The sequence below is a fragment of the Hemiscyllium ocellatum genome, unplaced genomic scaffold (assembly GCF_020745735.1).
Source record: "Hemiscyllium ocellatum isolate sHemOce1 unplaced genomic scaffold, sHemOce1.pat.X.cur. scaffold_3363_pat_ctg1, whole genome shotgun sequence".
Classification (NCBI taxonomy): Eukaryota; Metazoa; Chordata; class Chondrichthyes; order Orectolobiformes; family Hemiscylliidae; genus Hemiscyllium; species Hemiscyllium ocellatum.
Window position 1 is genome coordinate 13,402 of NW_026868392.1, and position 24,461 is coordinate 37,862.

Consider the following 24,461-nt stretch of genomic DNA (forward strand, 5'->3'; position numbering starts at 1 on the left):
CCACCACCAGACATTTCTCCCTAATGAGAGAGCAGCCCTATGGTCTGGAGGACAATGCTGCCTTTCCCTTTTACACAGTGATGCCACTGTACCCTGGGGATGGGGAGAGGGAACGCTGAAGGTGGTGGATGGGACACCACTCAGGCACAGTGCTTTGTCCTGGAGGATGTTCACTTTAATATTGTTGGTGGCTGCACTGATGCAGGCAAGTGGAGAATGTTCCAACACAATCCTGATGTGTGCCTTATAGGGAGCAAACAGACATTGGGGAATCAGGGGTTTGGGGAAACAGATTGTTCTCCTTGTAGCAGAGGAAATTGCGGGTGCCCTGTGACAGAGGGGTTTACAGATTTAGAATAATCCACCTTACACTCATGAGTTCATCAGAAAAGGATTACAGGACACATATTGAAGACTTGGGGGAGATCTACTGAGAGTGTGGGGTGATTCAAAAGAGGACATTTATGCAGCAAATGGGAATGAGCTGGAATACAATACTCACACACAATGTGAATATCCAGCTCCTGATGAATTGAGTAATTTTGTCACAGTTTGGCGTTACAATTACTGAGATTACCATCTGAATGTCCACCTGTAATACACGTTTATAAAACTGTCACTGTCAGTTCATTTAAGAAACTCTCACCACCCCCTCCTCCTGGCCCAGGATGACTGGACACATTACCCCTTGTGGGGGTCAGCAGTTAGTTCAGGGGAAATCTGTATGGGTTTCTGTGAGTTTCCACACTGGGTCTTCATGTGACTGAACAGGGCAGATCTTTGACACATGGGACACAATGTTTCAAGAGTCAGTGCGATGTGGAGAGCAGGATGTGCTTCCTTTTCTTTCCTTCCGTGCTACCGCTGTGCCTCATCAATTAGACGGGGGGGGTGAAAGGCTCATGCAGCTCGATGGGCAAGTTGTCTCCATTCTGACCCATGAGCAGCAAGCTCCTCCCAGTCATTCCAAAGAGTCTCTCTGAAAAGGTAACAACTGCTTCCCACTGCCCAGTGCTCCCAGGAAATGTTTAGAAGAATGAGCGGGGAAATCTCTGAGAAAAGGCAGAACGGTAAAGTTCCAAAAGGATTATAAACAGTTTACAGAGAGGGATTCATTGGAGAAGTGGGCAACAAGTTAGCAAATGGAGCATAATTTGGGAAATTGTGAAGTTGCTCATTTTGGAGGAGATAATAAAAGAACAGAGTGCTATGTAAATGGTGGAAACTGTCGAAAGCTGCACCACAAAGGGACCAGGGGTAATTGCGTAGGAAACACAGTTATAACAGGGAATCAGGATGGGGAATGGAACGCTGTTTCTTATTACAAGGAGTTTTCAGTGTAAGTGTTTGGAGTATATACCTGAGAGTAACTTTACAAAGTGCGAGTGAGACCACATCTGGAGTAATGACAGAAGTTTTGGTCCCTTTATTTAAGGGAATACATAATTTCATCCGAGGCATTTCAGAAAAGATTAACTGGGATGATCCCTGGCTTGTAGGGATTATCTTTTAAGAAAAGGCTGAAAATGTTGGGACTCTACTCACTGGATTTGGGAAGAATGAGAGGTGATCTCATTGTAACATGCAGGATTCTTAAGGAGTTTGACAGGGTAAATACTGAGAGGATGTTTCCCATCATGAGGGATCTGGAATCAGATACTCGGATAGTCACGGAATCAAGGGTTCTGTTTTAGATTCGTCAAGTTTAAGGCAACATCAACACGGGTCAGGGGTTTCAGTAGCAATGGAGCTGGGGTGAAGGGGGGGGGGAAGCAACGTTTTAGAGATTGGAATTCCTGGTGTTTGTGATTGTGTAGATACCTGATCAGAAGGTCACCTTGGGGTTACAGATATGAGAGCAATATTGTGAAGAGTGTAGTTCTGCCTCAGACAGTTCCCAGGGAGAGGGAGGGGCTCAGCAGTAAGGGAAAGGAATTTGTAATAGCAACTGAAGGCAATGGGTTTAACCATTTCAATGTTCCGTTGCAGGAAATTGCAGCCAATCGCGTAGTGGGAGTGTGATGAGCAGTTTGATAACTGAGTAATGGAGAGGGATGATGGGGAGGGAGAGCTAGGCATTGTCAGTGTACATGTGAACCCTCAGACGGTGCTTTTGGACGATGTCACCTCCTGACAGTATGTGGGTGAGAAACAGGAGGGACCAAGAATCGATCCTTGAGGGACACCACATACAAGGAATTTAGAAAGGAATGGGAGAGTGGGGATGGAGTAGGTTTTTCCAACAACGGTGAGGTCAAAATATTACTTCGTAGCAGAATGGGAGAGAAGGACATAACCAGAAAAGACAGACAGACAGAACAAGGAACAATACCTGTGATTTGGTGAGGGGAGGGAGGTGGGGGTGATGTGGAGGAAGAGCCCAACTCCAAAAACACACTTTCTTCATTGGTGACATCACCCAACTCCACCCTAGTCTCAGCTCATTTACTGAATGCAGGGATGGACGAGTATTTATCTCCAGACTTAATTATCCAAACACTCTTGGCCAGCCTCCCACATTCAACTTACATGTAATCTCAAGAGTATCTTAAACCCTCCTGCCCAAGTGCTCACTTGTACCAAAACTGGTTGATCCATCAAAAGGCTCCTATTTACAGCCAACAATTTAAAATTCTCACCCTGTGAACATCCCTGTCTCCCTGCACCACACACCCTGCAAGACCTTGACAACTCATTTGTGTTTATTCATTGCTTCACCTGTCTGGCTGTTCTCCTGTTGCCAAGGCAACACTGTCTGGAATTCCCACCCTAACCCTCTCAGACCTGCTTTCCTCTTTTAAGGTGTTCTCGAAAACCTGCTCATTTGGCAATGCTTTTGATCACTTGACCTAGTATCTCAATCTGTGGCCTTATGCCAGAATTTTTCAATAGTATTTCTGTGAAATTATAAACATGATTAAAAAAACAAACTGCTGCTGATTTGCACATACATTGTCAACTCTTCAATATTGCTGAGTGAATAATCTATAACAGCACTTACCCAACCACATTGTGGGAGCACCTTCACGACATGAACTGCAGCTGGACAGGGAAATCAAACATCACCCTCTTCACAGGCAATGGGGCTTTGGCACTGATCACTGGGATCTGTGGAGGGAGAAACACAGTTGCTATTTCAGGGAGTGCAAAATGCATTATGAGGGGGGAAAATGGGGCAGAATTTGGGATTTTCAAATTTGTGATTCACAATGTGCACTAATTTCTGTAAAACCTCTCATCCCATACCATGAAAATTTCCTTCTCTTTCTGGTCTATGTCTTTCCTTTCCCCTGCCCTGCACCTTCACACATTTCCAGTGCCTTGTCCACAATACACTGTGCTGTCAGTGAAGTTTATCACGTGGTTGAGTATTGTCCCGCCCCTCATTCACTCCGATTGGTTGAAGGACCAACTGGCACATCCTGGTCCTCCAGCCTCGTTCCCCCGACTCTTATTGGTCCTGCGCTGACATCAATAATCCGAGGCCCATTGTGGGCTGGAGCATGCTCAGTGCTTCCTGCTTTTGCTGCTGTTCATCAGGTATGAGAGAGAGAGAGGGCTCATCCCTGTTTCTCCTGATGTCAGACAATAACAACAACTACCTGCATTGTATGGAGCCTTTCACATTGACAAATCTAAAATGCTTGACGAATGACGGAAACGTTGATTAAAGATAACAATTTTAGATACATCTTTAAGGCAGAGAGAGGGAGTTAGGGAGGATATTCCAAAGGTTTGTGTCCTCGGCAGCTCCAATCGTGGAGTGATATAGGTGGGCAACAGCTTACAATGGAGACAGTTAGTGGCTAACCATAGGTTAACAACCTCATGTCGTAGCCCCCTACCCCACACACCAGGCCTTGTTCTCACAGCGTGCCATTACACACTACCTATGGTTAACCACTAACAGTCTCCATTAACAGCTAGTCACCCCCCACAGTCAGATCATTATCCTTTATCCAACTGTTCTTCTCACTCTATCCCTACCTATCCTTTACTCCTTTTATCTTCCCCCTACATTAACTTCTGCACATAAACTGACTGTTTTTCCTCAGTAACATCTGTCCTGAGGAAGGGACACAGGGTCTGAAACTTTAACTCTGATTTCTCGTCACAGATGCTGCCAGACCTGCTGAGCTTTTCCAGAATCTCCTGGTTGTTGTTTCTGATTTACAGCATCTGCAGTTCTTTTGGTTTTAATTTACCGGGAGTTTGTAATTCAGGTCCTACAGCCTCTGTCCCAGTCTCTGCTGTCTCTCCCACCCCCACCCAGTGACACTGCACCTGCACAGCTCATGGACAGGTGTCGTCTTGCTGGCTACACCCCTCATTCACTCCCATTGGCTGCAGGACCACACAGGCTCTCCTCCTATTGGTCTGGAGCTGACATCAATCAAGCCGGCGCCGATTGAGGGGCGAGTGGTTGGCTCCTCCCTCTCCCTGCCCTGAGATGAGCTTCATCATTCACAGTGAATGGGGCAGTATCACAGTGTACAGGGGCTGGGGGCTATTCAGCCCATTGGGGCTGGACTCTCTCCCTCTGGAGATGCTACAAATCTGTCCCAAGTCCCCTCCCATGAGCCCACAGCCCCCCAAATCTTTCCTTAAAAAGTAAAATTCCAAGTCTGTTTCAGAATACCTGCTGAATCTGCGTCGTTCAGACTGTTCCAGATGCTCAGAACTTACTGAGTAAAATAGTGTTCACATTTTCACCTTGTATTATTTGCCAATTACTTGAAAGTAGTTACTAAAAATTGTGAAAGTGTTAACAATTCCTCTCTCTGCAAATTCAAGACCTTGGAACCAAATCTGCACCAGGTCGAAATCACTGTTTCACCTTCTCAGCTCCAAGGATAATTATCTGTGCTTCAGCTAGCTCTCCACAAAATAGAGGAATGCATCTTAATTTATTAAGGTCAAAGAAACAGACCTTCAGTCAAATTCGTCCGGGCCAACAAGGAATCCTAAACTAATGGATTCCCATTTACCATCTATTGGCCTGTATCCATTAAAAACCCTTCCTATTCATGTACCCAATTGGAAGCCATTTAAATGTTGTGATTTTATCAGCCTCCACTATTTCATCTGATAGCCCTTCTCATACACACACCACACTCAGCTTGAAAACATTGCCATTTAGATCCCTTTTAAATCTTTGCCCTCTCAACTTAAACCCATGTGCTCTAGTTTTGGACCCACCTAACCTGAGGAAATAGGACCCCGGCTGTTCACCTCATCCACGCCCCTCATGATTTTATAAATCTCCATGAAGTCCCCTCTCAGTCTTTGACTCTCCAGAGAAAATAGCCCCAGCCTATTCAGCCCCTCCCTGTAGCCCGATCCTCCAATCCTGGCAATGTTTTTGTAAATCTTGTCCAAACATTTTCAAGTTTCACAACATCCTTCCCAGAACAGGGAAATTCAAACTGAAAACAGAATTCCAGAAGTGGCTTAATCAACATCCTGTCCAGCCACAATATGACGTTCCAGCTTCTGTATTCAATGCATTGACCAATAACGGAGAGCGTTAATGGAGTCCCATTTGCCAGCAGTTCACCCTCATCCCTCCAAAACCTCCCTCTTCATGTACCCAGTCAGACGCCTTTTAAATTCTGCAATTGTACTAGCCTCCACCCCTTCCTCTGGCAGTTCATTCCATACATGCAATGCCCTCAACATGAACAAGATTCCCCTTAAATCCGTTTTAACTCTTTTTCCCTCTCACCTTAAGCCTGTACCCTCTCGTTCTGGACCCACCGAACTTGGGAAAAAGTCCCTGACTGCTCACCTTATCCATGCCCTTCATGATTTTATAAGGACACCTCTCAGCCTCCAACTCTCCAGGGAAAATAGTCCCAGCCTATTCAGCCTTTCCCAATAGCTCAAACCGTCCAACCCCAGGAAAGTCCTTGCAAATGCTTTCTGAACCCTTTCAAGTTTCTCAACATTATTCCAAGAACAGGGAGATTGGAACTGAAAACAGAATTCCAGAAGGGCCTTCAGCCACAATATGACATCACAACAGCTGCATTCAATGCTTTGACCAATAACGGGGAGCGTACCAAATGCTGCATTCACTCCCCTGCCGACCTGTGACTCTAATTCCAAGGAACTATGAACCTGCACTCCAAGGTCTCTTTGTTCAGCAATGTTCCCCAGGACTTTACCATTAATTGTATAAGTCCTGCCCTGATTTGCCTTTCCAAAATACAACAGCTCACATTTATCTAAATTGAACTCCGTCTGCTATTCCTTGCTCCAATGGCCCATCTGACCGAGATCCTGCTGTATTTTGAACTAACCTTCTTCACTGTCCACTACACCTCCAATTTTGGTGTCTTCTGTAAACCTACTGACCATACCTTATATATTCACATCCAAGTCATTTATTTAAGGGCTCAATATCCAGCCTTGCAGCACATTGTTGCTCACAGGCCTCCAGTCCGCAAAGCAACCCTCCATCATCCTCTGTCTCCTACCTTCAAGGCAGTTTTGTAATGGCTTGCTCTCTCTGCATTCCATGTGATCTAACCCTGCTAACCAGTCTGCTTTGTGGAACCTTGTTGAATGTCCATATAACCAGCATTCACTGCCTGGCTGAATCAATTTTGTCAGTTCAAAACACTCACTCAAGTTAGTGAGACACAATTGTGCATGTATAAAGCCACATTGACTCTCCCTGATAATTTCTTACCTTTCCCAAGAGATGGATTTCCTGTCCGGCTGTGCCTTCCTTGTTCAGTCCACACCCTCCCACCAACCCACACTCCACACCCTTGACCATCCCTTACCGCCATGGGAGGTGTAAAAGATGCGGCCACACCTCCCTCTGACCTCTGTCCAAGACCCCAAAATGATCTTTTCACATCAGGCAGAGATTTGCCTGCACATCCCAAAACCTCATATACTGCATCTACTCACTATGGGAAATTTAACGTGGTTCATCCAACTAACCTACACATCTTTGGACAGTGGGAGCAAATTGGAACACCCGAAGGAAATCCTCACAGACACTGGGGAGAATGTGCCAACTCCAACACAGACAGTCGCCCGAGGCTGGAATCAAACCCAGGTCCCTGGTGCTGAGGAAGCAGCACTAACCACTGAGCCACAATACTGTGGGATCTTCGGTGCTGATGTGCTGCCCCACTGATACCTCAGTCACTCACCCTGCCTCATTTCCTAAGAGGCAGCGATGATGGAGTGAAATTATCGCGAGACAGTTAATTCAGAGACCCAGATAACGTTCTGCGGACAAAGGTTTGAATCCCATCACGGCAGATTTTGGAACGTAAATTCAATAAATATCTGGAAAAAACTAATCTAGTGACAACAGGAATCCATTGTCAATTGTTGGAAAAACCCATGTGGTTCACTCATGACCTTTAGGGAAGGAAAATGCCATCCTTACCTGGTCTGGTCTGCATGGGACTCCAGACCTACAGCAACGTGGTTGACTCTTAACTGCCCTCTGGGTAAACGCAGCAATAAATGCTGGCCGAGCCAGTGACAGCCTCATCCTGTGAATGAATAAAGAAAACAGGTCAGGTTTCGTTCCTTGTCTAGTAGGTACATCCTACAAACTGAATCAGAAATGTTCTCGTACACAATAAACAAATACCCTTCCATCCAAACCCTTAACACTACAGCACTCCGAGGCTATGTTGGTAAAGTTAAAACCCCTGATCATTGCAACGATATTATTCTTACGGATAACTGAGGTCTCCTGGTAAAATTTTGTCTCAATTCCCTGCTGACTATTGGGAGAGAGTCTATAATACAATCCCAGTAAGATGGTCATCCTTTCTTATTTCTCAGTACCACCCAAATAACTTGCCTGGATGTACTCCCAGGAATATCCTCCCGAAGCCCAACTATAATGTTATTCATAATCAAAAACACCTCTCCCCCTGCTCAGTTGGTCCCTTTCTATCCTTGCTATAGCATCTATACCCAGGAACATTAAGCTGCTAGTCCTATCCATCCCTGAGTGATGCCTCAGTAATTGCTGTAATATCCCAGTGCCATGTTCAAAACCATACCCTGAGCCCACCTGCCTGACCTGTCAGGTCTCTTGCACTGAAATAAATGCAGTGCAACTGGTCCGTCGCACCTCATTCTGTGACTTGCTCTTGCCTGCCTTGACAGTCTGACCGGTGAACAGTACCAGCCTCAGACTCACCTCTTTTCTCTCTATCTCTTTAGGATTACCCCGACTCCCTCACTGGTTTAATGCCTCCCAAGTGGCACTAGCAAATCTCCCTGCTCGTCAGGACCCCATGCTTTCCCCTTCCTATGCAACTGGTACCAATGTACAATGTCCTCCCAATGGTTAATATCCCTTTTGAGAATATTCTGCTCCCTCTGTGAGACACTGACACCAGGGAGGCACCACCCCATTCTGATGCCTCACTGTCAGCTGCAGAAACGGCAGACTGTGCCCCTGACTAGAGAGTCCCATATCACCATCGATCGTGTGGAACTGGATATACCTCACATTATGTTCGAAGCCAGTCTCACTACCAGTAACTTGGCTGCCAGTGCTACATTCCCCTGAAAGTCTATTACCACCTACATTTTCCAAAACAGTATCCTTGTCTGAGATGGGGATAACCACAGGAGACTCCTGCAGTACCTACCTACCCCTCCTAGCTTTCCTGGAGGTAACCCATCTACCTGACTGTATCTGCAGTATCCTGCATTCCTGAGACTGCCACCTATCACACCCCCCGGCTCCTTTGAATTCCTCACTGCCTTTAATCACTCCTCCACCAATCCATGTGATCCAATAGGATTTGCAATCACATTTCCTGCAGACATAATCATCGGGATCATTGAAACTCTCCCTAATTTCCCACATCCGACAGGAACAGCACGCCACTCTACAACAGGCCATCTCTCTGCCTTAACAACCTACAGACCCAGACAAAGGCACAGTCTTACTGCTCGAAAAATACTGTCCGAGAATAACTTAATGCTTACGTTTTATATCTTAAACATTTAATCAAGAGACCGTAAGACATTAAAAAGAAATTCTCACCTGACTCACGATTGTAGATTTAATAAAATAAAACAGACTAAGATTGATGTTTGAAGAGACTGAAACTCACTGAGCTGAACTCCGGCTCAGTACTTCCAAGGGTGAGGTCTCTCTGAGGGCAGCTGTGAAATGTCTCTGTTTCTCTTCTAAGCCCACTCCATTAACTTCACAGCAAGTCAGCTCAGAGAGGTCACTGCTTGGTTTTATTCAATGGGGGTTGCCCTTGCTGCCCAGACCAGTATTTATTGGCCCCCTTTACTTGTCTTGGAGAAAGTGGTGGTTAACCGCCTCCCTGAAATGCTGCAGTCCATGTACACCACAGTGATGTTTGGACAACAATCCCCCTCTGGCCCCACAACTCTCCCTGTCTCTGTAATCCCCCTCCGCCTTCAGAAATTACATTTCTGTGGCATCAGATTTTTATTTAGATTCATTTTTGTTTAATAAACTTCCCCCCACCCCACCAAAAAAAAGTGAAATATTTCGCCCCCAAACAAATCTGTTGATTGACCTTTTGGAGACGCCGACACATGGACGTTGCAGTATTTTATCTCAAATTGTACACGTAGAATGACAGAACATTCTTTTAAACATTGCTAAAAAGGTAGGCAATGGCTTTATGGTATTCCTGCCAGGTGAGTGACATGTGCAATGCTCCGAGGATTAGAGTTAGAATCCCAACATGGCTGATGGTGGCATCGGAATCCAATACAATCTAGAATGAAAAGGCAAATGATGACCACGAAACTATTGTCGATTGTTAGAAAACCCATCTGGTTCACTAATGTCCTGTAGGGAAGGAAACTGTCATCCTCACCTGGTCTGGCCTACATGTGACTCCAGACCCACAGCAATGTGGTTAACACTCAACTGCCCTCAGGAAAACTACTTTAAAAACTGTTAACAAATACTCCGCAGGTATCACTTAAAAACTGGCTGTTCCCATTGGGACCATGTTAATTTCTGAACGGCCTGAACTAAAACTGAGTTTCAGCTTCACCTGCTCCCTTTCTCCCCTCGCTCTGTTTTCATCTAACTCCAGAACACTCATTGAGCCAAGCAACCCTCACAGTGCAGCCCTGTCATTGTCATTGTCTGCTCACACCTACACTGCCCTCAGCCTCCTGTCCTGTTCCAATGCATCTCAATGGGAGCTCAGGGACAGCACCTCATCTTTCAATTCAGCCCTTTGTAACCCCAGAGTCAACATGGACCGCAGCAGTTTCTGAATGAACAGACAGTTGTCAGAATCTGAAACATTCCACCTGAAAAGGTACTGGAATTTGAGTCCAAAAGGACTTTTAATGGGAACTTTGCAGGAAATTGAAAATATGAAGTTTACAGGTTAACATCATGAAGTGGGTGATTGGGTCTAATCTGAGAGTTCTTACAAAGAGATGAGGTATTATTTGGATAAATTTGCAGGGCCCAGAACAGAGCACACATCCAAAGGGTGATCCAACCACGATTTTGTACATCGTTCTGCTTTACAAAAGCATTGGAGATATTTTCCCACAAATAGAACAAACCTTTCTTCTTCCACAGTTAAATGCCAATGATATTCAGATCCTGATGAATCCATTGACTGTAAAAACTTGCTTTTTAGATCCCAACTTCAATTATTCTGATTTAATATCCTATGAAGTGAATTCACAAAACAAAACTCAGTCAGTACAGGAAGAATATAAAGACATACTTTTTTCTTGGTATGTGCTTGATGTGTAAATGCCTCTCTTTAAATGGTACACACCCGCCCCATCCTAGGAAGAGGACATGTCCATGCCCCTCACTGTACCTTGCCCCCAATAAAGATGGCGGCCATATCCCAGGACCTATCACCACCTGAGGGCCGCAGCCATTTTCCCATCTGCTGCAAACTCGGGAAAGAGTTTCTAATTCAGATTAACGACCCGCACAGAGTGAAACTAAAACTTCCCAGTCAAAGGTGACTCATTATCTCCCTTTCCCCGAGGCCACTCTCCCCTTCCCTGTTTGCCTCTCCCATATTCACCAACGGCCGAGTCACGTGGCTCTGCACAGGCGGAGTTCCTGGTGACGTGTCATCGCACTGGCCACGCCCCACATTCACTCCCATTGTTTGGATGACCAGCTGGTTCCACTTGGTCCAACAGTCCCACCCCCTTTGCCTATTGGTCCGAAGCTTCCACCAATCAGCTGGACCCCATTGTGAGGTCAGTGGTGGGATCCTCCCCCTGCCTGAATCAAACCCGGAAGGTGGATGGATGGTGTCAATCAGGAACAACAAGCAGGAGGTGCTGGGAAAGCTCAGCAGGTCTGGCAGCATCTGGGAACAGGAATCTGTCCAGTGGGCCCTTCCTCAGAACCGATGGGAGCTGGGAAAATTAGGATCCTGACAGTGTGGAAACAGGCCATTCGGCCCAAAAAGTCCACAGCGTCCCTCCGAATGGTATCCCACCCAGACCCATTCCACTACCTGACCCTATTACTATATATTTCTCCTGACTAATGCACCTAACCTACACATCCCTTAGCATTATGGGAAATTTAGCTTGGCCAATTCAACAAATCTGCAGATCTTTGTAGTGCAGGAGATAGGGGTTAAAGAGTAAATAATGGGCAGGTACAGAACCCAAAGAGAGACCAGTACATTTGGAAAGACAAAGGAGTGGATTATGAGCAGGCTGGGATGGTGCATAGCTGTTAATGGAGGGGACAGGAACCGGTGTCTGGCAGCATCTCAGTGGTGGTAATGGAAATGGCAGAAGATGATCCACATTTTGCTGCAAAAACAGACCCCGAGCTTCCAGCTGCCTGTCACTTTAACACACGAGCCTTTGAAACCCATACATCCAACTGCAAGGATAGAACCCTCCCTAAGTTCTTACCTTCCACCCAGATACAACACATCATCCTCTGCCATTTCTACCACTTACAATCAGACCCCACCACCAGACTCTTAAGGAGTTTGACAGGATAAATCGTGACAGGATGTTTCCCATCATGGGGGAGTCTGAAACCAGCTTCTGGGTCAGTCACGGAATCAAGGGTTCCGCTTCAGATTCATCAAGTTTAAGGCGACACCGACGCGGGTAAGGGGTTTCAGTAGCAATGGAGCTGGGGGGAGGAGGAGACAAACAACGTTTCAGAGATTGGAATTCCTGGTGTTAGTGATTGTGTAGATACCTGATCAGAAGGTCAGCTTGGGGTTACAGATATGAGAGCAATATTACAAAGAGTGTAATTCTGCCTCAGAGTTCTCAGGGAGAGGGAGGGGCTCAGCAGTAAGGGAAAGGAATTTGTAAGGCAATGGGTTTAACCATTATAATGCTTCATTGGAGGAAACTGCACCTAATTGAGTAGTGGGAGGGTGCTAAGCAGTTTGATAACTGAGTAACAGTGGAGTAATGGAGAGAGATGATGGGGAGGGAGAGCTCTGCAACAATTACTGACTGAGCTGGTCCGGTCCTAAAGGATATAGCTGCTCAACTGAGTCTGCAGCAGGTTGTAAGGGAACCAACAAGAGGGAAAAACATACTTGATCTCATTGTTATGAATTGACCAGCTGCAGATACATCTGTCCATGACAGTATCGGTAGGAGCGACCATCACACACTCCTTTTGGAGACAAAGTCTTGCCTTAAAGTTAAGAAAAATCTCCATTGTGTTGAGTGGCACTATCACTATTCTAAATGGGATAGAATTTGAAGAGATGTTAGATCTTAAACCGGGTACCTCTGAGGCACTGTGGGACATCAACAGCAGCAGAACTGTACTCCAGCACAGTCTATAATCTCATGGGTTTGTACATCCCGCTCTCACCCATCACAACGGACAGGAAAGGAGGGCATGCCATGAGCAGCACCAGGCATACCTAAAAATGAAGTGCCAACCTGGTGAAGCTACCAAACAGGACCATCTGCATATCAAACAGCATCAGCAGCAAGCAATAGAGTGAAGTGATTCTACATCCAATGGATCAGATCAGAGCTCTGCAGTTCTGCCACACCCAGTTGTGAACGGTGATGGACAATTAAACAACTCACTGGAGGAAGCATCACAGATATCCCCACCCTTACTGATGGACGGGCCTCACATATACAAGCACCAGATACGACAACAGCATTTGCTCCAGAACTTGCCACCCACCAAGCCAAGTACCGCTCCAGCACTGGCATCGAACAACAATGTAGAACAGACATGTTCAACACAAAAACACAGGGCAATCCAATCCAGGAAATTTCCCTCTATCAGTCCACACTCGATCAGCAGTAAAGTGATGGAAGATGTCACCAACAGGGCTACCACGCAGCAGCTGCTCAGCAACAGCCAGCTGAGTGACACTCATTCTAGGCTCCACCAGGGCCACTCAGCTCCCGATTGTGTTACTGCCCTGATTCACAACCTGACAACCAGCTGAATCCCAGAGGTGAGGTGAGGGGGACAGCCCAGTCCCACTCCAACACCACTATTTCTAGCTGATTCTACCCTTGTCTCAGCTCATATACTCTCATCCACCTTGTGTTATCTCCAGGCTTCAGTAGCTAAACACACTCCTGGCCAGCTTCCCACATTCGACCTCCCTGTCATCTCAAGAAAAACTAAATGTCTGCTACCCTAGTACTCCTTTGTACCAAAACTTGTTGAACCTTCAAAAAGCTCCTATTCATAATCAACGACATAGAGCCACAGAGATGTACAGCATGGAAACAGACCCTTCAATCTAACCTGTCCATGCCGACCAGATATCCCAGCCCAATCTAGTCTCACCTGCCAGCATCCGGCCCACATCCCTCAATTTAAAATTCTCACCCTTGATGTAATTCCTGGTTGTGACCATCCCCAGCTCGCTGTATCACACACCCTTTGAGACCCCGACAACCCATTCTGTTCGAGACTCCCAATGATCTGTTAATTCATTACCTCACCTGTGTGGCTGCTTTTACAGTTGCCAAAACAACAAGGTCTGAAATTCGCAGCCAAAGCCTCACAGGTCTGCTTTCCTCCTTTAAGACATTCCTCAAAATCTGCTTATTTGGCAATGCTTTTGGTCACCTGACCTAATATCATCCTTCTCTGGCCTTATGTCTAAAGTTCCCAATAATATTTTTGTGAAATTATAAGCAGGATAATGTAACTACAAACTGTTCTTGATTTGGACATTATCTTCAAATCATCACTGTTGCTGTAATGAATAATCTATAACATCTCTTACCGAACCACATTGTGGGAGCACCTTCACCACACAAACTGCAGCTGTACAAGAAAGTCAAGCATCACCCTCTCCCCAGGCAACAGGGCTTTGGCATTAATCACTGGGATCTGTGGAAGGAGAAACACAGTTGATGTTTCAGGGAGTGCAAAACGGATTACAGGGAATGAAAATGGTGCAGAATTTGAGAGTCAGAAATGGAAGGAAAATACACTTGCTTATTGGAAAAAGGAATTCTTGACTGTCAAAGATTTTCCAGAAAAATATTAATAAGCAGCACATGGTCAGGGGCTGGGCGGCAGTGAAAAGTTAACTTACTAAAATATCTGTAAAAGTTATAGTAAAATACTAAACAGACCAAAGATACACCCATTGTTCGAGACTGAGGAAGCTAGATATTAACAAAGTGGTCATGAGGGAGCCCAGAGATGAAGCAGAACAGTGTAAGTTGTTATGATCTCACAGTCATAGAGATGTATAGCACCGAGAAAGACCCTTCGGTCGAACTCACCCATGCCAACCAGGTATCTAAACCTAATCTATTCCCATTTGCCAGCACTTGGCCCATATCCCTGTAAATGCTTCCTAATCATATCATGTATCTTTTTAGATGCCTTTGACATGTTTTAGTTGTATGAGTCTCCACCACTTCTTCTGGCAGCTCACTCCACCCACTGCATGAAAGAATTGTCTGTTAGACCCCTTCGAAATTTTATCCATTCACCCTAAAGTAATGCCCTCTTCATCTGGACACCACCACTCCGGGGAAAACACCTGGTTCATTTACTCTATCCATGTCCCTCATGATTATATAAACCTCCATAACATCACCGCTCAGACTATAGCACTCCAGGGAAAACAGCCCAGCCTTTTATGCCTCACCCTGTAGCTCAAATCCTGCAACCCTAACAACATCCTTGTAAGTCTTTTTTGAAACCTTTCAAGTTTCACAGCACCCTTCTGATAGGAGGCAGGCCAGAATTCCACACACTATTCCAAACGTGGCCTAACAAATGTCCTCTACAGCAACATGACCTCCCACATCCTGTACTCAATGCTCTAACCAATAAAAGGAAAATATACTGAACACCTTCATCATCCTATCTACCTGTAACTTGACTTGCAAGGACTATGAACCTGCAGTCCAAGGTCTCTTTGTTCCGCAAACATCTCCAGGGCCTTGCCATTCAGTGTATAAGTCCTGTCCTGATTTGCTTTTCCAAAATGCAGCACCTCACATTTATCTAAATTATACCCAATCTGATCAATATCTCATTGTAATCCGAGGTAACCTTCTTCATTATCCACAATACCTCCAATTTTGTATAACCTGCAAACTCATTTACGATACCAAATCATTTAAATGAATAATGAAACAAATCCAGAAATAAACACCCATTTCTCTGAGTTTGAATGTGCTCTGTGTAAATCCTGCCCAATGAATCTGTACCAGAGAAAGGCTGCACATGTGCCTGGCTGCACCTTGCCCCCTACAAAGCTGGCGGCTCCGCACGTGTCCAGTGAATTCTTGCCCCAAATAAAGATGGCGGCACGCACCCATGCCTGCAGCCACACTGAGGCAATTCCCCGTTTTCTGAAAATACGAGACTGGGATGTTCATATTTGTGTTTTCCGATGTGCACATTTTGTTTGTAAAACCTCTCCGCTCACACAGAACCTCTCTCACCTCCTGCGGTTCCACAGACAGCCTTGATGTTTGCGGGTACCTATTCTCTGCCTGGTTACTCGTTTGTCCTTAGTGTGTTTGTACAATCACTTTGGATTCTCCTTAAACCTATTTCCTAAAGCTATCTCATGTCCCCTTTTTAACCTCCTGGTTTACCTCGAGTGTACTCCTACTGCCCCTATACTCCTCTCGGGATTCACACAAACCCAGCTCTCTGTACCTGCCATATGCCTCCCTCATTTTCTTGACCAGGTCCTCAATTTCTCTCGACAGGCAGCATTCTCTACACCTCACAGCCTTGGCCTTAACAGGAACATACTGTCTATATACTCTCATTGTCGCAGGCCTATGGAGGCAATAGCAGATGAGGACAGAGAAGCAATCATTCTCAGTAAAAGAGGTAATGTTGGGAAAGATAACAGCCTCAAGGTAGATGGGTCTCCTGGCCCTGATGGAATGCATCCCAGGGACTAAAGAAGATGGGGGCGGGGGGAATAACAAATAGACCTCATGATAATTCACTAAAATTTGTTGGATTCTGGGATGGTTTGGACAGACTGGAAGCTGCAAATTGGCACCACTATTTTTCAAAAAGGGCCCGTTAGCTTCACTTCTGTAGTGTAGAAAATGTTTGAATCTCTCAAGGAAGTAGTGGTGAGGTATCTGGGTAGAAATTGTCTCATTTAGCCAACATAGCATGGATTCATGAAAGGCAGGTCATGTCTAACACATTCACTGGAATTATTTGAGGATACAACGAGCGCGTTGGACAAGGCGGACTCGGTGGAGGTGGTGTACCTGGATTGCCAGAAGGTATTCGATAAGTTGCCACACAAAAGGCTGCTGTATAAGGTAAAGATGCACAGCATTATGGGTAATTATCATTGATACAGGATCGGTTCACCAACAAAAAATAAAGAATGGGGATAAACGGGTGTTTGGATTAGTGTTGGCTCTACAACTGTTTGCAATTTACACAAATGTTTTGGACTTGAGGACCAAGTGTACGGTGTCAGAGTTCACATTTGATACAAAGATGAGCAAAGTAATGTCTGCAGAGGCCACTGTCAGTCTGCATAGGGATACAGATAGGTTACGTGAGTGGGTAAGGATCTGGCAGATGGAGGTCATCCATTTTGGTCGGACTAACAGCAAACTGGATGATAAAATGGTGAAAACATGCAGCAGGCTGCTGTACAGAGGGAGCTGGGTGTCCTTGTGCATGAATCACAGGAAGCTGGTTTGCAGGTACAGCAGGTAATTAAGGCAGTGAAGGGAATATTGTCCTTCATTGCTAGAGGGATGGTTATGCTGCAGCTGTACAGGGGGCTGGGGAGGCCACACCTGGAGTACTGTGTACAGGTTTGGTCCCCTTACATTAGCAAGGATGTACTGACACTGGAGGGAGTACAGAGGAGGGTCACTAGTTTGAGTTGGGAGTTGAGAGGGTTGGCGTATATGGAGAGATTGAGAAAACTGGTTCTATCGTCATTATAATTTAGAAGAATGGGAGGTTGGAGAGGAAACAAATAAAATTATGAAGGGAATAGAGAAGATAGAAGCAGGGAGGCTATTTCCACTGGGGGCAGGTCAAACTACAGAGCATTACCTCAAAATAAGGGGAGCAGATTTAGGACTGAGTTCAGGAGGAGCTTCTTCAGCTAAAGGGTTGTGAATCTGTGGAATTCCCTGCTGAGTGCAACATTTGACGTTATCAACTTGAATGCCTTTAAGGCAAAATGTGAATATGTGAACAGGAAAGGAACTAAGGGTTATGGTAGGAGAGCAGGAATGTGGAGCTGAGGCCATGAAAAGATCAGCCCTGTTCTTATTGAATGGCAGAGCAGGCCGGAGGGACCAGATGAAAGTTCTTGCCTTGTGCAATCAAAATTGGCCTTTGTCCAATTCAGAACCTTAGCTTTTAGATCTGGTATATTATTTTCTGTAACTATTTTAAAACTAGTAGAATTATCAGAGACTTGCAACAGTGTGGAAGCAGGTCATTCAGCCCATCACATCGATACTGACCTGGAGAGCCTCCTAACCTCCCTCGGTAACATTGTCTTTCCGAAGGCCATCCAACCTGCACATCCCTGAACATTATGGGCAATTCAGCCTGGACAATCCACCCAAACTACACATCCCTGAACACTGTGGGCAATTCAGCCTGGATAATCCAACCTATCCTGCACATCTTTGGACTGTGGGAGGAAACCAGAGCACTCACACGAAATCCATGCAGAAAACTCCAATAAGGTGATCATCCCTTTCTTATTTCCCAGTTCCACCTAAATAACTTCACTGGGCGTACTCCCAGGAATATCTTCCCTAAGCAAAAATATAATGCTATCCCGAATCAAAAATGCCACTCCCCCTCCTCTCTTGTCCCCCTTTCTATTCTTCCTATAGCATCTATACCCTGGAACATTAAGCTGCCAATCTTATCCATCAGAGTGATGCCTCTGTAATTGCTATAATATCCCAGTGCCATGTTGAAAACCATACCGAGCTCATCTGCCTTCCCTGTCAGGCCTCTTCTATTGAGGTAAATGCAGTGCAACTGCTCAGTCCGACTTCATTCTGTGCCTTGCCCTTGCCTGCCTTGACTATTTGACTTCTGAACTGTACCAGCCTCAGACATACCTCTTTTCTCACTATCTCCTTGGGTAACACCCACTCCCTCACTGGTTTAATGCCTCCCAAGTATCAGCAGCAAATCTCCCTGCCTCGATATTAGGCACCTTCCAATTCAGGTACAATCCATCCTTCTTATGCAGGTCAATTCTACTCCAGAGGAGATCACAATGATCCAAAAAATGTGAATCCTTTTCCCCTGCACCAGTTCCTTAGCCACTCATCCAGCATCTCCTCCTCCTCTGTAATATGGACATTTTTCAAGATGTCACCATTTATTTCCCCACATTCTATATCTCCCATGTACTTCTTCACAGTAAACACTGATGCAAAATACTTGCTTTCTATCTCGCCCATCGCCTGCAGCTCTACACAATGGCTGCCTTGCTGATCTTGGAGGGTCTCTATTTTCTCCCTAGTTAGCCTTTTGTTCTTCATGTATTTATAAAAGCCCTTTGGATTATCCTTAACCCTATTCACCAAAGCTATCTCATGTCCCTTTTTTGCCTCCTGATTTCCCTCTTAATTATACTCCTACTACCTTTATACTCAAAAGGACTTTTTGGATTGGAATAAATGCAAAATATAACATCCTGACAAAACAAATGAGAATGAGGGTGGGACTTACACTCAATAAAAGTAGGGCCTTGAGTAGTGATATGGGAACAAAGAGACCGAGGGCTTCACGTCTTTGAAGTTTGTGTTATATGCAGACAGGTGGTTAAGAAGGCGCTTAGCACACTGACCTTCATTGTTCAGACCTTGGAGTACAGGACTTGTGACGTTATGTTGAGGATGTACAGGACGTTGGGGATGCCTCTTCTGGAATACTATGTCCAGTTCTGGTTGTGCTGTTATAGGAAGGATATTATTAAATTGGAGCAGGTTCAGAAGAGATCTACCAGCATGTTGCCATGAATGGAGGGATTGTGTTCTAAGGAGAGGCTGGATAGGCTGGGAATTTTTTTTCACTGGCGTGCACGAGGTTGAGGGGTGACCTTATTAGAGGTTTATAAAATCAGAAAGCGTTTAGATAAGGGGGATAGCCGGGGGAGAGGGGGATTCAAAACTCGGGTGCATTCATTTTGAGAAGAAATGAGAAAGATTTGAGAAAAGACATTAGGGTTTTTAAAAAAATTATGCACGTGAAATGAACTTCCAGAGGAAGTGGTAGCTGTGAAGGCAATTACAATCTTTGAAAGACATTCAGAGAAGTACATAAATAGGAAATATTTGGATGGATGTGGACCAAGTGGAGGCAGTTACAATTAGTTCAGTTTGGAATTATGGTCGGCATGGACTGGTTGGACCACAGGGCCTGTTTCCTTGCTGTATAACATTATGACTCTAATCCTCACTAACTCTAAATTCCTCCATCCTTAACTCTCCCAATCGCTGTCACCTCATCCACCCTCACAACTTTTTCTTATTTATATAATTCCTCACCAGCCACAGAACGCTCCCTATCTCATGTCCTCCAGTTTCTCAAATCTCTGTGATATGTGCCTTTCTTTAGTTCCAGCCTTGAGTCTGCCCGCATTAACTACGATTGGTTGGACAACCTGGTCCTCCAGTACTGCCCTCTGGTCCTATTGGCCTGCGCTGACATCAATCATCCAGGGCCCATTGTGAGGTGAGTGGTGGGATCCTCCCTCTCTCTCTCTCTGCCCTGGGATGAGCTTCAACATTCACAGTCAATGGGGCAGTGTCACAGAGCACAGAGGCTGGGGGCTATTCAGCCCATTGGGGCTGTACCCTCTCCCTCTGGAGATGCTGCAAATCTTTCCCAATTCCCTTCCCATTTTCCCATGGCCCCCGAAATCTTCCCTTAAAATGTAAAATTCCAAATCTGTTTATGAATAACTGCTGAGTCTGTCCAGCTGCCATTCAGACTGTTCCAGATGCTCAGAACATACTGAATAAAATAATGTTCACATATTGACATATTATTTGCTAATTACCTGAAAGTAGTTACTAAAATTGTGACATTGTTAACAATTCCCCTCTCTCTGCAAATGAAAATATCCTAGAAACAAATTTGTACTGGGTCAAAATCCTTGCTTAACCTTCTCAGCTCCAAGGACAATTATCTGTGCTTCTGCTAGCTCTCCACAAAAGAGGAACACATCTTATCTTCATTTATTAGTGTCATAGAGATGTACAGCACAGAAACAGACCTTTGGTCCAATTTTTCCATGCCAACCAGGAATCCTCAACAAATGGAGCCCCATTTGCCAGCAATTGGTCCGTAGCATTTGAAACCCTTCCTGTCCATGTACCCAATCAGATGCCTTTCAAATGTTGTAATTGTATCAGCTTCCAATCCTTCATCTGGCAGCTCATTCCACACACACACCACACACAGCTTGAAAACGTTGCCCCTTAGATCCGTTTTAAATCTTTGCCCTCTCAACGCAAGCCCATGCGATTTTGTTTTGAACCCACCTAACCTGGGGGGAAAGACCCTGGCTGTTCACCTTCCACGCTCCTCATGACTTTATAAATCTCCATGAAGTCACCTCTCAGTCTTTGACTCTCCAGGGAAATTAACCCTGGCCTATTCAGCCTCTCCCTGTAGCCCAAATCCTCCAACCCTAGCAAAGACTTTGTCAATCTTGTCTGAACTCTTTCAAGATTCACAACATTCTTTCCAGAACAGGAAATTTCGAACTTAAAACAGAATTCCTGCAATGGATTAATCAATGTGCTGTCCAGCCTCAACTTGACGTCCCAGCTTCTGCACTCAACACATTGACCAATAAACATAAGCATACCAAACCCCACCTTCACTAGTCTGCCTATCTGTGACTCTACTTTCAAGAACAATGAACCTGCACTCCATGGTCTCTATATTCAGCAACATTCCCAAGGACTTTACCATTAAGTGTATAAGTCCTGCCCTGATTTGCCTTTCCAAAATCCAACAGCTTACATTTGTCTAAATTGAACCCAGTCTGCCATTCCTCGCCCCAATGGCCCATCTGGTCAAGATCCTGTTGCATTCTGAACTAACCTTCTTCACTGTCCACTACACCTCCAATTTTGGTGTCTTCTGTAAACCCACTGACTATATCTCATATATTCACATCCAAGTCAATTATTTAAGGACCCAATATCCATTCCTGCAGCACACTGCTGCTCACAGGCCTCCAGCTCACAAAGCAACCCTCTTTCACCACCCTCTGCCTCCTACCTTCAAGCCAGTTTTGTATCCAAATGGCTAGTTCTCCCAAAATTTTATGTTATCTATCCTTGCTAACCAGTCTGCTTTGTGGAACATCATTCAGTGTCCATATAGACAACGTCCACAGTCTGCCTTCATCTTTGTCAGGTCTTCAAAAAAAACTCAATCAAGTTAGAGAGAGAAATAATTTCCCACACACAAAGCCATGTTAACTACCCCGAATCATTCCTCGTCTTTCCTAATACATATAAATCCTGTCCCTTAGAATCCCTTCCAACAACTTGCCTGCAACTGACTTCAGGCTCACTGTTTTCTTGTTCCCTGGCCTTTCCTTACCACCTTTTTAAATAATGGCACATGTCTTCCAGCACCTCACCTGTCACCAATGATGATATAAATATCTCAGGGAGGGGCACTGCCATCACTTTCCTAGCTTTCCACAAATGTCTGGGATACACCTTAACAGGTACCAGGAATTTATCCACCTTGCTACGATTTAAGACATCCAGTACGACCTCCTCTGTAATATGGTTAGGAGGCAGGCAGCAGTGGACAATTCATTTACAGAAAAGGTCTGTGAACAAAATAGTAAGTTACTAAACAAAGCAAAAATACACTCAGACTGAGGAAGCTAGATAATGAACAAGTGGACATCAAGGAGCTCAGAGGCGAATCAGAGCAGTGTTCACTTTTATGATCCCACAGTCAGAGATGTCTAGCACCAAAACAGACTCTTCAGTCCAACCCTTCTATGCCAACCAGATATTCAAACCTAATCTATTCCCATTTGCCAGCACTTGGCCGGCATCCCTCTGAACCCTTCCTATTCAAATGCCTTTGAAATGTTACAATTTTTGTTGCCCTTTAGGCTCCTGTTGAATTTCCCCCTCACACCCTAAACCTATATCCTCTAGTTCTGGGCTCTACCCCCCCCCCCCCCCGGGCTAAACACCTTGTTTATTTACGCTATCCATGACCCTCAAGATTAGAGAAACCTCTTCAACATCACACTCCAAGGAAAATGGCCACAGCCTACTATGCCTCTCTCTGCAACTCAAATCCTCCAACCCTGGCAACATCCTTGAAAATCAATTCTCAAACCTTTCAAGTTTCAGTGCCTCCTTCTGATAAGAGGGAGACCAGAAATGCACACAATATTCCAAAAGTGGCCTAACCAATGTCCTGTCCAGCTCCTTTACTCAACACTGACCAATAAAGGGATGCATACCAAATGCCATCTTCACTGTCCTATCTACCTTGACTCTACTTTCAAGGAACTGTGAACCTGCATTCCAAGGTCTCTTTGTTCAGCAAGACTCTCCAAGACCTTACAATTCAGTGTGTGAGTCCTGCTCGGATTTGCTTTTCTAAAATGCTGCACCTCACATTTATCTAAATTAAACCCTATCTGCCACTCCCCAGCCCATTGGCCCATCTGATCAATATCCCATTGTATTCTGAAACAACCTTTATCACTGACCACAATACCAACAATTTTGGTGTCACCTGCAAACTTACTAACTGTACCGCCTCTATTCATATCCAAATCATTTAAATGAATGACGAAACAAATCCAGAGAGAAAAACAAAAATCCATTTCCCTGGGTGTGAATGAGCTCTGTGTAAATCCTGCCCTGTGACTCTCTATCAGGGAGAGCTGCACATACTCCCCTCTGAACCTTGCCCCCTACAAAGATGGCGGCTGCACGTGTCCAGTGAATCGTTGCCCCGAATAAAGATGGCGGCGCTTACTCGAGTCAATCGCGAAATTAGGCATTTTCCGGTTTACTGCAAAAACGAGACTGTAAGTTTCAAATTTGTCTTTTCCGATGTGCACCAAATGTTCGCAAAACCTCTCAGCCCAGACCGTCACCATTTCCCTCCCGCTTGCTGCTGTTTATTTCTTTCCTTACCGACAGCCCTCCACCCGCACAGCCGCGCTGTCCGCGAGGATGATCACGTGGTATAATCAAGTCCCGCCTCTCATTCACTCTGATTGGTCGGAGGGCCAACCGCCTCGCCAGGTCCTCCAGCCCCGCCCCTGTCCTTCCATTGGTCCGCCGCTGACATCAATCATCCTGTGACCATTGTTGGCTGGAGCATGCGCACTGTTTCGTGGCTTTTGTTGCTGTTCATAAGTTACAAGTATGAGGAACATAGTTAAAAACACACAACCACCTGATGAAGCAGCAGCAACGCTAGTGCTTCCAAATAAACCTGTTGGACTATAACCTGTTGTTCTGTGAATTTTAATTTTGTCCATCCCAATCCAACACCAGCACCTCCAAGCCTCGAGTGAGGGAGGAATGTATAACATAAGAACTAGGAACAGGAGAAGGCCATCCTGCCCTTTGAGCTTGCTCTGCCATTCAATAAGATCATGGCTGATCACTTCGTGGACGCAGAACCATTTACCCAAGTATTGTATTCCTTAATTAATTATTTATTTGTTTTAAAAATGCTACCTTAGCTTTAAAAACGTTTGCTGAACTAGCATCAACTACTTCCCTGGGCAATGAATTCCATTGAGGTTAAGAAGTTCCTTCTCAATTCATTCCTAAACTTGATGCCTCTAATCTTGAGGTGATGCCCTCTTGTCCTAGATTCACCTGCCAGTGGAAACATCCTCTCTACTTCTATTTTATCCATTTCATTCATTATTTTATATGTTTCCATTCTTCTGAATTCCAATGAGTATTATCCCAATCTACTCAGTCTCTGTTAA

General features: G+C 45.1%; 1 long non-coding RNA gene across 2 annotated transcripts; it reads right to left on the minus strand.

Annotated features, from left to right (window-relative positions):
- Window positions 1-526: 526 nt before the first annotated feature.
- LOC132813141 (uncharacterized) lies at window positions 527-23,688 on the minus strand. Of its 2 annotated transcripts, none has more exons than XR_009643959.1 (6): window positions 23,650-23,688; window positions 14,235-14,341; window positions 10,570-10,677; window positions 7,412-7,520; window positions 3,002-3,108; window positions 527-592 (listed from the first exon to the last, which is right to left on the minus strand). It is a non-coding gene; the product is annotated as an uncharacterized LOC132813141 (long non-coding RNA). The 2 variants fall into 2 exon arrangements; XR_009643958.1 differs by lacking the exon at window positions 23,650-23,688 and adding an exon at window positions 19,299-19,398.
- Between the last annotated feature and the right edge of the window lie 773 nt (window positions 23,689-24,461).